General features: G+C 47.0%; 1 long non-coding RNA gene across 1 annotated transcript; it reads left to right on the forward strand.

Moving 5' to 3' along the window:
• Window positions 1–7,475: 7,475 nt before the first annotated feature.
• LOC119939714 lies at window positions 7,476–12,092 on the forward strand. Its single transcript, XR_005454693.1, has 5 exons — window positions 7,476–7,544; window positions 7,900–7,950; window positions 10,355–10,455; window positions 11,267–11,377; window positions 11,978–12,092. It is a non-coding gene; the product is annotated as an uncharacterized LOC119939714 (long non-coding RNA).
• The last annotated feature ends 2,508 nt before the right edge of the window (window positions 12,093–14,600 follow it).

Raw genomic sequence — 14,600 nt, forward strand, 5'->3', positions numbered from 1 at the left:
TGGAAGGCCTGGTTTTATGGAATCTACACAAACCCATCACTTCCAGCAAGCCCGTTGTCACCAAAGCCCACCCACGTTCCTACCCCGATCCTTTCCCATCCCATCCTTCATTTTCTCCCACTCCCACCCACAGAACCACCCAATCTCCCACTTCTGCCTCCTGTCTCTGTCACCTCTATAGGGATCACCAGAGCGGGGCATGTGACGACTCCAGAAGGGTTTAGTGGAAGGAGCAGGGGCATCAGACGACCTGGGTTTTAATTCCAGCTTCACCACATGTGTGACCATGGGCAAGCCCTTTTTTTTAAAAAAAAAAATTTGTTAAGCAATTATTGTGTGCCAGGTACTGTACTAAGTGCTTAGTACAGTGCTCTGCATGCAGTAAGTGCCCCCAAAATACAATTGATTGATTACTAATCACTGGAGTAAATACAAGATTCGTCCCTGTCTCAAATTGGGCTCACAGTTTTAATCCATCTTTACAGATGAGGTAATTGAGGCCCCAGGGTTGTACAACAGACAAGTGGCAGAGTAGGGGTTAGAACCCAGGTCCCCTGACTCTGTGACTTGGGCTCTTTCCACTAGGCCCTGCTACTTCCCAACTAAACTTTTCTGTGCTTCTGGTTCCTCATCTGTAAAATGGGGATGAAATATCTGTTCTCCCTACTGTGAGCCCCTTTTGGGACAGGGATTTAGCAGCGTGGCTCAGTGGAAAAAGCCCTGGCTTGGGAGTCAGAGGTCATGGGTTCTAATCCCAGCTCCGGCACTTATCGGCTGTGTGACTTTGGGCAAGCCACCTAACTTCTCTGTGCCTCAGTTACCTCATCTGTAAAATGGGGATTAAGAATGTGAGCCCCACGTGGGACAACCTGATCATCTTGTATCCCCCCAGCACTTCGAACAGTGCTTTGCACATAGTAAGCACTTAAATACCCTCATTATTATTATTGCCTAACCCAGTGCGAAGCATATGCCCTTAACAAATACCACAGTTATCGTCATTGTAGGAGATAGATCCTGGGTAGGGGTGCGGCCCAGAGTTTGAGGCGAGGGCTCTAGAGTGCAAGCTCGTTGGCAAGGAAAGCGTCTACCGAGTGTGTTATAGTGTACTCTCCCAAGGGTTTAGTACAATGCTTTGCCAGCAGTAAGCGCTCCATAAATAGGAACGTTCGATTGAGGGCCCTCCCCGGCACCACCCAGGAGAGGCGAGCACATTACGCATAGGTTGGCCAGGTCACAGATTCTGTGACCGAAGTTCCAGGCGGATACCCTAGCCCCATTTCTACCCCAATCCTCCCAAACACCCAGGCACAGGGTGGTCCCGAGCCCGCCCCCGGGGCCAAAGATCAACCAAACTTACTGCCTTGTTTGTTCCCTTTCCTCTGGCTTCCTGAAACGGGCTCAAGGGTCGGGGTGGGGGTTGGGGGGGGGGTGTGAGCCAGCGATGGCCTGGAAATGGGGAAAGCGTAGGTAGGGGGTGGCCTGGGTGGGGGTGGGAAGAGGGAGGTGTGGACTAGCTATGCCATACTTTCGGTTATTATTATCATCATTAGTAACATCAAGTGCCATCATGTCATTTGTTATTACAATGTTCCTTTTCTTGGATGTGTGTGACATGCAGGAGTGTGATTTTTGCCTTTAGATGATGGCCTAGGTAATAATAATGATTGTAGTATTTGTTAAGCCCTTACTATGTGCCAGGCACTGTACTAGGCGCTGGAGTAGATACAAGCAAATCGGGGTGGACACAGTCCAAATCTCACGTGAGGCTCAGTCTTCATCTTATTTTATTTTATTTTGTTAGTATGTTTGGTTTTGTTCTCTGTCTCCACCTTTTAGACTGTGAGGCCACTGTTGGGTAGGGACTGTCTCTAGATGTTGCCAACTTGTACTTCCCAAGCGCTTAGTACAGTGCTCTGCACACAGTAAGCGCTCAATAAATACGATTGATTGATTGATTGATCCCCATTTTACAGAGGCACAGGGGGCGATAGAGAAGCGCAGCGCCCGAGAACAAAGCCCAGTACCATCAGGCGGCGAGAGAGAGGCGCAGTTTTACAGAAAAATGCCTAATGCCACCGTAGAGACGACCACAATAATAATCATTGTTGTATTTGCTTAGTGCTTACCATTTGCCAGGGACTGTACCAAGCGCTGGGGTGAGTACAGTCACTGACCCAGATGGGGCTCACACTCTTAATCCCCATTTTACAGATGATAGAACTGAGATCCAGAGAAGTTAAATGACTTGTCCAAGATCACACAGCAGACGTGTGCTGGAGCGGGCAGGTCCCTCCGAGTCCCAGGCCCATACTCTATCCATTCAGCCACTTTTAGTTCTGTTTCCCTTGGCCTCCTCAGGCTTGGGCTCCAGGACAGAGAGGTGAGCCCCGCACATAGCACCTTTACCGCGGCGGGGCATTCCCAGGCTACTCCTAACCCGGAGTGCCGCCCAAAGCGCCTTTGTTGCCTTGGAGGTTTATCCCCGCTGCTCCATCCATCCCTTCCCTGGCTCCAAACCGCGGGGTGGGGAGGGAGACCCGAGACACCTTGTTGCCCCCCTCTCCCAGGTCCAAGGTGGCCCTGCTGCAGACAGAGGGGCCTTTGTCAGCCAGGAGCATCCTGACGGAAATGAGAGGATAATGCACTGGATAGAACACGGGCTTGGGAGTCAATCAATCAATCAATCGTATTTATTGAGCGCTTCCTGTGTGCAGAGCACTGTACTGAGCGCTTGGGAAGTACAAGTTGGCAACATATAGAGATGGTCCCAACAGTGGGCTCACAGTCTAGAAGGGGGAGACAGAGAACAAAACAAAACATATTAACAAAATAAAATAGAATAGATATGTACAAGTAAAATAAATAAATAGAGTAATAAATACGTACAAACATATGTACAGATATACAGGTGCCGTGGGGAAGGGAAGGAGGTAAGGCGGGGGTCCGATGGTCATGGGTTCTAATTCCGATTCAGCCACTTGTCTGCCGTGTGATCTTGTGTGGCTTCACTTCTCTGGGCCTCAGTTGCCTCATCTCCAAAATGGGGATTGAGACTGTGAGCCTCACGTGCAATTTGGACTGTGTCCTACCCGTTTGCCTGTTTCCACCCCAGTGCTTAGAACAGTGCCTGGCACATAGTAAACGCTGAATGAATATTGTAGTAATAATAAAGATAGTAAACCCTCCCTGCTCGTGTAAGCAGCAGGGGGCACAGAAGGCCATCTGTCTGGGTGCTTTCCAGGTGCAGGCAATGTGTTGAGCACCCACTGAAGTTCAAGGGGGAAGCAGGACGGTGTGGGCTGTGTTTGCACTCATTTGCATCCTCTATCCACTCCACCTGCAGCTCCACGGCACTTATGTATATATATCCCTAAATTAATTAAAATAATAATGAAAATTATGGTAACAGTTAAGCGCTTACTATGTGTCCAGGACAGTTGGAAGCACTGGGGTAGATGCAAATTAACCAGGTTGGACACAGTCCCCGACCCACATGGGGCAGGTCTACGTAGGAGGGAGTAGGATTTTAATCATCATGTTACAGATGAAGTGATTGAGGCATAGAGAAGTGAAGTGACTTGTCCAAGGTCACACAGGAGTCACGTGGCAGAGCTGGGATAAGGACTCAGGTCCTCTGACTCCCAGGCCTATACTCTTTCTTCTAGGCCAAATTGCTTCTCCACCACTAGACCGTATGCTCCTTGTGGGCAGGGAATGTGTCCAAGAACTCTTAGGTATTATACTCTCCCAAGTGCTACTGTATATATCTGAAATTTTATTTATTTATTTATATTATTATCTGACTCCCCCTCCAGACTGTAAAATTGTGGTAGGCAGGGGTTGTGTTTACCAAGTCTGTTGTACTGTACTCTCCCAACTGCTTATATACATATCTGTAATTTTATTTCTGTATATTCATGTTTGTCTCCCCCTCCAAACTGTAAGTTTATTGTGGCCAGAGAATGTGCCTGTTCTGTTGTGATATTGTTCTTTTCCAAGCGCTTAGTTCAGTGCTTTGCACACAGCACTTAATAAATGCAATCGGTTGACTGCTCTGCCCACAATTAACGCTTGATAAATACGATTGATCGATTGGGTGATGGGAGCGGGAGGAGGCTGAAAGAGCCCAGGCCTGAGAGTCAGAGGCCATGGGTTCTAATCCATGCTTTGCTGTGTGACCTTGGGGAAGTCACTTCACTTCTCTGTTCTTCAGTTTCCTCATTTGTAAAATGGGGAGGAGAATTTTCAGCCCCATGTGGATCAGAGATTGCATCCAACCTGATTACCTTGTGTCTACACCAGCGCTTAGAACAGTGCCTAGCAGGGATGAAATGGCAGTTTAGGGTGGGATGGAAATAGAAAGACCTCATTCATTCAATTGTATTTTTTGAGCACTTCTGTGTGCAGAGCACTGTACTAAGCCCTTGGATAGTACAGTTCAGCAATAAAAAGAGACAATCCCTACCCACAATCTGATTTCAGAAGGGCCTTGAAAGTGTGGAGAATAGTGGACTGCCAGAAGTAAGTGCTTAGCAAATACCACAATTATTATTAATTATTATTATTATTCTCTCTCGCCATGGTCAGCACTTTGGGGACAGCTGCATCCAGCTGAGCATGGTTTGCGAGGCATCAATCAGGTGCCCGAAGAGAGGATCCACAGAAGAAGGCCCCCCTCGTGGATCACAGGGGAGCCCCCCCCGCCACCAGGAGTCATCATCTCCATCCCTAAACCTAACCCTAACCCTGCCCCACCCCTTCCTGCTCCTGGCGACCCCCCCCCCCCCAACAACCCTTGTTCACTAGTTGGGGTGAAATCGATCCAAACTGTCAGTGGAAGAGGGAATAATCACTCCGTCAAGCCCCAGGTAAAGAGATCAGATTTCGGACAATCACTCCCAGGTGAGCACGGTTTTTGAGAAAGTGGACTCACCTGAGTTGGAACCGGGAACTCTGTTGCACCCTCCCCCCCCCCAACCTCCCCCCCTCCCTCATCCAACATCCAAGTTTGTGTTTTAAATTAAGGTAATTTTTGTATTTTTTTATATCTGAAAAATGGTTTTGTAGTATTGCCATTCCAGAACCACAGGGCCTTCCTTATAAATGTAAGCCAAATGGTGTTCTGGTGAAGAAAGAAAATTAGACCATGTTTATAGGTTACTATGCTTACTTTAATAGAATTCCAGCATCTAAGTTCTTAAATAAAATGGTTTTGTTTTCCGTCTCTCCTTTCTAGACTGTAAGCCCACTGTTGGGTAGGGACCGTCTCTATATGTTGCCAACTTGTACTTCCCAAGCGCTTAGTACAGTGCTCTGCACACAGTAAGCACTCAATAAATTTGATTGATTGATTGATTAGAGCAGTGATTTCAATTAAATCAGTCTGTAGTATTTGAGCTCTTTGTATAGAGCACTTGGGACAGTAAATAGGAGTTAGTAGACGTGATTCCTGCCTGCCATCAAAATACTTTGTCTAGAAGGGGAGATAGACACTAAGATCAACTATAGGTGGGAGGAAGCAAAACATATAGTGTAAATATGTGTATATAATGCATTAGTGGGGGTGGGGGGTGAGTATCCAAGTGCCTAGATAATGCAGAGTGGCATTCTAGGGGTTGGATGGAATTAGGATATGGAAATGAGAATAATTCGGGAAGATCTTTTGGAGATCTGAATTTCAGAAGAGCCTTGAAAATGGACTGCCAGAAATAAAAAAAAGGGGAGGGAATTCCAGACAAAAAGAAGGGATGGAGTGCCAGAGGTTGTTGGCAAGAGAGATGAGAATGAGGCACAGTGAGTAGGTGGGCAGGAGACCTTATCACTGTGCCTCAATCTCACCTGTCTCACCACAGATCCCTAGCCCTTGTCCTGCCTGTGGCCTGGAATGCCTTCCCTCCTCAAATCCAACAGACAATGACTCTCCCCCATTTCAAAGCCTTATTGAAGGCACAATCTCATTCAAGGGGCCTTTCCAGATTAAGGCCCACTTTTCAACTCTCACTCCCTTCTGTGTCACTCTGACTTGCTCTCTTTGCTTTTCCCCGCCCCCCACCCCAGCCCACAGCACTTAAGTACATATCTGCAATTTTATTTATTTGTATTGATGTCTGCCTCCACGATTCTAATAATAATAATAATGATGGTATTTGTTAAGCGCTCACTATGTGTAAAGCACTCTTCTAAGCACTGGGGGGGATATAATCAATCAATCAATAGTATTTATTGAGTGCTTACTGTGTGCAGAGCACTGTACTAAGCGCTTGGGAAGTACAAGTTGGCAACACATAGAGACAGTCCCTACCCAACAGTGGGTTCACAGCCTAGAAAAAAACCACACCCAGTATTCCCAGGCGGTGTCCCATCCAAGTACTAACCACGCCCGACCCTGTTTAGTTTCGACATCAGACGAGATTGGGCGCGTTACGAGGGGATCAGGTTGTCCCACGTGGGGCTCACTGTCTTAATCCCCATTTTATAGATGAGGTGACTGAGGCCCAGAGAAGTTAAGTGACTTGCCCAAAGTCACACAGCTGACAAGTGGTGGAGTAGGGATTAGAATCCATGACCTCTGCCTCCCAAGCCCATTCTCTTTCCACTCTTTCCACTGCCGTTGTGGACAGGGACTGTGACTGTATAGTGCCGTATTGGACTCTCCCAAGTGCTTAATACAGTGCTCTGCACACCGTAAGAGCTCAATAAATATGATTGAATGAATGAGTGAACGAATGAGAGGAATGAAGCATTTGAGCTGGGTTGTAGTGGGGAGAGAGCTGATCGGAGCATTAATACCAATTCTAAAACTTTACCCAAAGCAGCATGGTGTATTGGGTAGAGCACGGGCCTGGAAGTCAGAAGGTCATGGAGTCTAATCCCGGCTCTGACAATTGTCAGCTGTGTGACTTTGGGCAAGTCACTTCACTTCTCTGGGCCTCAGTTACCTCATCTGTAAAATGGGGATTAAGACTGTGAGCCACCCCTGGGAAAACCTGATCACCTTGTAACCTCCCCAGCACTTAGAACAGTGCTTTGCATATAGTAAGTGCTTAATAAATGTCATTATTATTATTATTATTCTCTGTGCCTCAGTTACTTCATTTGTAAAATGGGGATTGAGACTGTGAGCCCCACGTGGGACAGAGACTCTGCCCAACCCAATTTGCTTGCATCTACCCTAGTGCTTAGTACAGTGGCTGGCACATAGTAAGCAGTTAACAAATACCATAGGAATAATAATTATTATTACCCAAGGATGCCCCCTGTGCCTTCTTCTTATGATGTTGCTGACCCTTTCCCCCTGCCCAGGTGTTCCTATTCAAGCAGATGAGCCACTCCTGGGCCCTGGCCCCTGCTTGAAGCCACCGTAATCCCCTCCTCCCCTGTAGCCCCTCTCCCCAGGTGCTCCCAATGAAAGGATTGAGAAGCTGCTGGGACCCATTCCCTCCGTGCCCCATATAAGCCTCCAAGGGGTATTTGTTTTTTAGTTGCTGCTTCTTCAGTCTCTGCTGAAAGGCTTGTCTCCTTGCTGTGTTTTGTGGGGTTTGGTGAGTGAGGGTAGGGTATTGTTCTGGCTGTTTTGTTGTTCTCTGGGGGGTAGAGATTCCTGCTCTGATGGAGTTTTTAATTTTGATGGTGGGTGGGAACACTGGTAGCTGTAGGGAGTGGGCTGTCTGGGGTTTGGGTTCTGAAGACACTATGACCCACTTGCCTCCATTGTTATTGTATGGCTATATTAGTTTAGGCTGATTCACTTTTTTTTTTGTCATTGCTTACAAGTGTATTGCTGATTCAGAGCCTTTGGGTGACTTTGTTGTTGCTAATGAACCCTGCTGGATGAGTAACTTAAACTCTTTTTCTTTTTTCTCTTGTTTTTTCTTTCCATCCAACCTTGATAACTAGCCATCATGTTACGGATCTTTCTGACTTCCCACCTAGATCTTATCTTTTCAGGTAATTTCCATTTTCCTCCTACATCTCTAATGTTGTCTCCCATCAACACAAGGACAATCTTTATCTTCTTTCTGAAGCAACGTGATGTACCAGAGCATAAGTGTGGGAGTCTGAAAGACTTGGGGTCTAATCCCAGTGGTGCCTCTGGTATGCTGTGTGACCTTGAGTAAGTTCCTGCACTTCTCTGGGTTTCCATGACCTTTTCTGTAAAATGGGGACTGAGACCCTGAGCTCCATGTGGGACAAGGTTGTATCTGTCCCAGGGCTTAACAGTGTCTGGCACAGCATAAGCGCTTAACAAATGCCATCTTCAAAACATGTGCTTGTCTTCTCCCCTCTCCTGCCCCAATACTCTTGTTCTATAACCCCACTCATATGCTTGGCTACACCAATGCAAACCACACTATATCTCTGTCACCTACACTCCTGAACTCTTTCAGTTCATTAAAACCCAGACACCTTGTTCCATTCCACCACACGACTCCATTTTTTCTTACTACAATACAATCTACTTTCCTACATTAAACTCCCTTTTACCTATTGTTTTAAATGCTTAACGTTGCTACTGAAGCCCTTGTATCTCTTCCCACCCCCCAACTTCACTCAGTATTTCATTGGTAAAGTAGACACCCTGTGGGAAATCCTCAAAGCGTCTCACAACCCCTTTTTCCTTCTGTTCCTCTTCCCTCCTTCCCAGAAGTCTTCAATCTTCTCTCTAAAGGTCTCTATCTGTATCTCAGACCCCTGATCACACTTCTCCCCACACCCTTTTCAACCTTTCCCTCTGCTATGGCTCTCTCCTCTGATCTTGAAACCCCCTTGAATTTCCCTATTCTTAATTCTCCTTCTTTCCTCTTCTCTTCTCCCCCACCCTGGGCTATTCTCACTTCTCTGCAAGACACTTAAATAGCCTGGGCATGCCTGCTGTCATTGCTGGTTTTTGGGGGGTTGGGGGTGGGGAGGCGTCAGGAGCCAGACGGGGTGGGGGTGGGGGAGACATTGATGTATCCACCATATTCATCTCTGAAGAGTAGTGCAGACTCCTATCTGAGAATACATACCCAGGGAGTGTGGTGGGGAGGAGTTCTTGGTGGTGGGCTTTCCCCCTCACCCTCTCAATTGTGTATACAGGTGGCTTGGAGACCCAGAAGAGAGTCCTACACCTGTGCATGGTCAACCTCTGGTTGTGCACAGGTTGCAGGACACTTGATTGGAAAACAGGCAGAAGTAGCCCAATGCATTTCCTGGCCTTGAGGACCACCCCTCCACCATTTTGACTACCAGATCAACTTTGAGACCTGCCCTGCCATGTAGATGGAGCTATGGGCTGTACTGCTGTTTCACAGGGAAGGTGTTGGTGGCTTGTGTGTGTAGGTTTTTTTTTTTTCTTGTATATCTCTGTGAATGAAGAGGGGCTATTAATAGAAAAGAGGCTGTCACTGACACAGAAGCTGCTCCTGGAAATGGGGGCTGGGGCTCTGTGCTGGGTACTGGTTCTGTGTGACTTGACTATGGTACTGAGAAGACCCTGGGCCCTTAATTCTATAAATGGATCTAACCTCCCTGTGCGTAGTCTTGTCTTCAGAGTCACCCTGTACATCCTCATCCCTCAAAGAAGGGAGTCTTCTCTGTCTGCCTGGCTCCTGGGGAAGCCAGGCATGTGGTGCTAAGGCAGGGATTGACTGTCTACTTCATGGCCTTCTAAGGAACCAAACGATGGGGACTTTAATATGAGATGGCTATCACTGGTGAGACAAACTGAGGTTCAGTGTGTAAACTGCACTGAAAGTAAAGCCTACAACCTGGAAAGCTGAAAATGCAGGCATAGTACTAGAAACTGAATTTGCAACTTACAGATGTATGGATTATTTTTGGAATCAGGTGTAGCAGCCCTAGAGGTCTGATAACTGGGGCAAAGGTGGGGAATAGGGATCTCTCAGGGAGAGAGGGGTCCATTGAAAACATAGGGTAGAACTCTGTAAATCATTCTCACTGGAACTGCCTTAAACATTTGTAACTGTCACAGAAGGGACCTTTCCATTACAGGAAGGGGTTGCTCCGAGGGGAGTGGGAGGTCATTGTCAAGACTGTTTCCAACCAATTCTTCTCAGGATTCCTGTAACCTCCTACTTGTGTTTTTTGCGAGGAAGCATCAAAAGCTGATATGGTCCTGGGTACTACCAGCTTTCCTCTACCTCTTAAATCAGCAGACACCCTGGAGACCTCTAATCCTTTGCATCCAAGCCTTCCCTGGCCTTGGTGTGTGGAGATGCAGGGGGAGGGACGAACGGAGAAGCCTGGGTGTCCTCTGTGTTTTGGAACAATAGGATGATTTTTGGGTGTGGTGGAGCAAGGTGTCCTTGAGAGAAATTGCAGTTTGTATTTCTTCCCCTTTCCTTCCCAGCCCCCAGAAGCACCATCTGATCTTCTCTACTCCTGCTGTCATGCCTCAGAGCACTTTTGGGGGGAATCTGGGCACTAGGACCACATTGTATCGCTCAGCAGGTGAGAAGGAATTTAACTTCACTCTCCTATGCTCAGCAACAATGATTCCCCTCCCTGTGACACCTGTGCCTAGAGAACTCACCCTCTGTTGTAGACTTCACTCCTTCCTTAAATCCCCAGTGTTCCTTACTCCTTTTATCACTGAAGTAACTGCCATTGTATAATATAGTGGCCTGCACTGCAGGAAGCATTTAATACTATTACCACTACCAAAGACTGTCACCTGAAGCCTTGGATTTGCAGTGCCCCAAAATGTTCCTCACGTGTTTTACCTCATCCCTTTTTTCTTCCTGCTCACCTGCCTGTCTTCCAGATCAGTCCCCTCACTTTGGTTTTCTTTGCTATATACATCCTAAGCACTTGGATCCACTTATTTTCTCTCTCTCTCTCTCTCTCTCTCTCTCTCTCTCTCTCTCTCTCTCTCTCTCTCTCTCTCTCTCTCTCTCATCTGGCTCTCCACCCCAAATCTACATTCTTTCTAAATGTTCTGCAGCCTCAATGCCTGTCAGGGCACAGGTTGGGGGTGTGGTGATCCAGGGGAGACTTTTCTTTTTTCTTTTTATATTAATATTACAGTCTACATTGGATGTTCTTGCACTTCCTGGCCTTGAGGACCACCCCTCTACTGTTTCAACTGTCAGGTCAATTCTCAGACGTGCTCTGCCAATGAGATGAATCTGTGGGCTGCACTCACTCTGTGCTGAATTAATTCCTTCCTTTTGCCTTCTGAACAATAGCTTTATTGGGGTAGTGCAGGGATGTCTCATTTGGAAGTGCACACAATGCAGTTTCTTTTTTTTCCTCCCCCCAGTTCTTTTTCAGTCCCCAGGAGCACTATTAGACCACCTCCATCCCTGCTCTGATCCCACAGACTGCTGTTGAGAGAAATCCAGGCACTAGGGCTACCTTGACCACTCCAGAGGTGAGAAGCAATTCAGTCTTGCTTTCTCCCCTGCTCGGCGACCATGGTATACCTCCTTCATGGACTCCCATTCCATTCCTATTGCCTTCACTCTCTGGTGTAGAATTAAATCCCCAGTCCTTCCTACTCCTTATCAATGAAGTAACTGCCAGTTACTATAGTGGTCTGTACTGAGGAAGTGTTAAATACTATTATCACTATCAGACTCCAGTGACAGCTGAAGCCACTGGATTTGCCCAGTCCCCAAACCTTTCTCACCTACTGCACATCATATTCACTCTTTCTAGCTTTCACAGCTGCCTGAATTCTAAGTCAGTCCCCTCCAAACTGATTACCCTTAACACCTATCCTAAAGCCTTGAATCCCCTTCCCCCACTGCCATCCTTCCTGATCATCTTCAACCACTTGCTGTGTTGAATTAATTCATTTCTCAGTCCTTTCAAACATGTCCTCAGTTCCCCTAATCTTAAAAATAAATAAATCCAGATTTCCACCCCAGGTCTACATTGTTTTCCTAAAAGTCCCTCAGTCTCAAAGCCTGGCAGTGAAAAGGTGGGCGCTGGGTTGATGAGACTTTTTTTTTTTTTTAACTTTCTACAGCAGATGTTGCACACTTCCCAGCCTTGAGGACCATCTCTTTGCTGTTTAGACCAACAGGAGAAATGTCGGACCTGTCCTACCCTCAGGATGACACCTTGGGATGTACTACTACCTCTAAGGGGAGAGGGGTGTGTGTGTGGGGGTGGGGTGGGGGGGGGGTGTTAGGGCAGAGAGGGAGATGAGGAAGAAGATGCTACTGTGGACACCAGAAGATGCTTCCAGAAATGGGGGCTGGGGCTCTGTTCAGGGAACTGGCCCTGTTTGACTCGACTGTGGGTCTGAGAAGACCCAGGGCCCTTAATTCTATAGACGGGTTTAACCTCTGGGTGCTCACAGTTCTGTCTCCAGAGTCACTCTGTACATCTTCAGCCTCCCACGAAGGGACTTTTCTGTGTTGACAGTCGCTTCTGGGGAAGAGAGGTGGGAGATGGCTCATCAAGGAAGAGGCAGGGAGGTTTGGTTCACCATATCCTCTTCTGAGAAACTGAACCATGGGAAGGTTTTTTTTTTTTTTTTTTTTTAGTGTGAAATGGATGTCAGCACCAGGTGGAATGAGGTTCAGTGAGTAAGTTGCATAGAGGGTGGAGAGCTGAAAATGCAGGCATTTATAGTAGTTACTGACTTTGAAATACATAGAAGTTTAGGTTATCTTTGGAGTCAGGAATACCAGCCCTACTGGTCTGATGCTTTGAGCTGGAGGTTGTGTAGAATGAGGGATCTGTGGGCGGGGGAGAGGGGGATGTCTGGTGAAAGAGTAGGTTAGAGCCTAAGGAACAGGCATCTCTTTGGACCTACCTTGGCACAGTTGTAGGTCCCACAGAAGACACTTTTGTATATCTGTAAGGAATTGTTCCCAGGAGAGTAGGAGGTGGGTGTCAAGACTAAGAGGTTTGTGTGTGTGTGTGTGTGTGTGTGCACGTGTCCTCTGTCCCCACCCCTTTCCTCTGTGGAGTCGTCTAGCTTCCTACCTGGGCTTTAGTAGGGAGTATAGAAAGCAGATAGGGACCTGGGCACTGCAGGCCTTCTCATACCCCTGTTGAGTCACCAGTTGCCTCAGATCTCTTGTCCCTTATGCCAGGCCTTCCCTGGCTCGGGTGTGTCGATCAGGTGAGAAGAATGGAGAAGCCAGGGTGTCTGTGACTGACCTTTTAGCTAATTGGGGTGGTGGAGGAATCTCATTTAGAGAAACTGCATTTTTTTCCCCCCTTCCCCTCATTTTCAGCCCTCAGGAGCACCATCAGATCTCTTCCACGTCTGCCTTGATGCCTCAGGGCACTGTTGGGAGGGAAGGAGGGCCTTTGGGGCACCTTGAAGATCTCAACAGGTGAGAAGGAATTTAACTCTCTCTGCCCAGCTCAGAAACAGCAGTGCCCCTCCAACATGGACTCCCATGCCTATTGCCTTTACTCTCTTCTAGACTTACCTCCTGCCTTTAAATCCCCAGTTTTCCCTTCTCTGTCTTAAGTGAGGTCTCTGTGCTTAATACAGGGCTGTGCGTGTAAGAAGTGTTAACTCTTACTACTACCAAAGAGTTCAGTAGCCCCTAGACTTGTCCTGTCCCTAAACCTTCCTCACCTACTCTACATCATCCTAAGTGTTATGTCACACCTGCCTGAGTTCCAAATATTCAATATCTCGAAGTGCACACGTTGGGGTGGGATGACCGAGAGATTTACTCACTATTACTCTGTCTACAGCAGGTGCCCAATGCATTTCTTGACTTCAAGGACCATACGTGTGCCATTTAGGATCATTGGATCAAACCTCAGACCTGTCCTGCCATTGAGATGGAGCTGTAGGCTGTACTGTCACCTCAAAGGGAAGTTTTTTTTTTGTGTGGGAAAGCTTAGGGTTAATGGGGCGGGGGGGGAGACTCGACTGTGGACTCCAGTCGATTTTTGGGGGGCATTGTGGGTCGACTTTAAGTTTGGGCTTCTGGGTTGGGTTTGTGATGGGTTTTAGGTTGCTGGTTAGGGTTTTTTTTTTCAGTTTTTTTTTTTTGGGGGTCTGGTCCATGTTAGAGTGAGGCTCTAGTTTTGGTGGGGTTTTAGTTTTTACGTTGTGCTTTTAGTGTGAGTTTTGGTGTGGGTGGCTTTGGTTTTTAAAGCTTCAGGGCTCTGGAACTCATGTGGTCATGATCTTCCTCATACTACACCTGAGGTACATTTTTTCATTCCCTTAGGGTAATAAGGGGATGATGGCATTGTCACATTCTACCTGTAACAAGGTATGGTTATGTACTCGGTGTATGTTTTTGTCCTCCCGATAAATTGTAATCTTGTTTTGTGCCGAGTATGTTTACTCTGGGCACTGTAATCGATAAATCCAACCGATGTATATTTTTGTCCTTTCAAACTGTAATCTTGTTAGGTGTAGAGAATGTCTCCTCTGTGTGTTGTAATCAATAAACACAACTGCTTCAGTGTTTTTCTTTCTGGGGGTGGGGGGCGGGGTTTGGGTTTAGTGTTTTTTGTTCTCCCGATAAATTGTAATCTTGTTTTTTGTTGAGTATGCTTCCTCTGTGCCCTGTAATCGATAAATGCAGCCGATGTATATTTTTGTCCTCTCAAACTGTAATCTTGTTAGGGGTAGAGAATGTCTTTGTGCCTTGTAATCAATAAAA

The sequence above is a fragment of the Tachyglossus aculeatus genome, chromosome 17 (assembly GCF_015852505.1).
Source record: "Tachyglossus aculeatus isolate mTacAcu1 chromosome 17, mTacAcu1.pri, whole genome shotgun sequence".
NCBI classification, from domain to species: domain Eukaryota; kingdom Metazoa; phylum Chordata; class Mammalia; order Monotremata; family Tachyglossidae; genus Tachyglossus; species Tachyglossus aculeatus.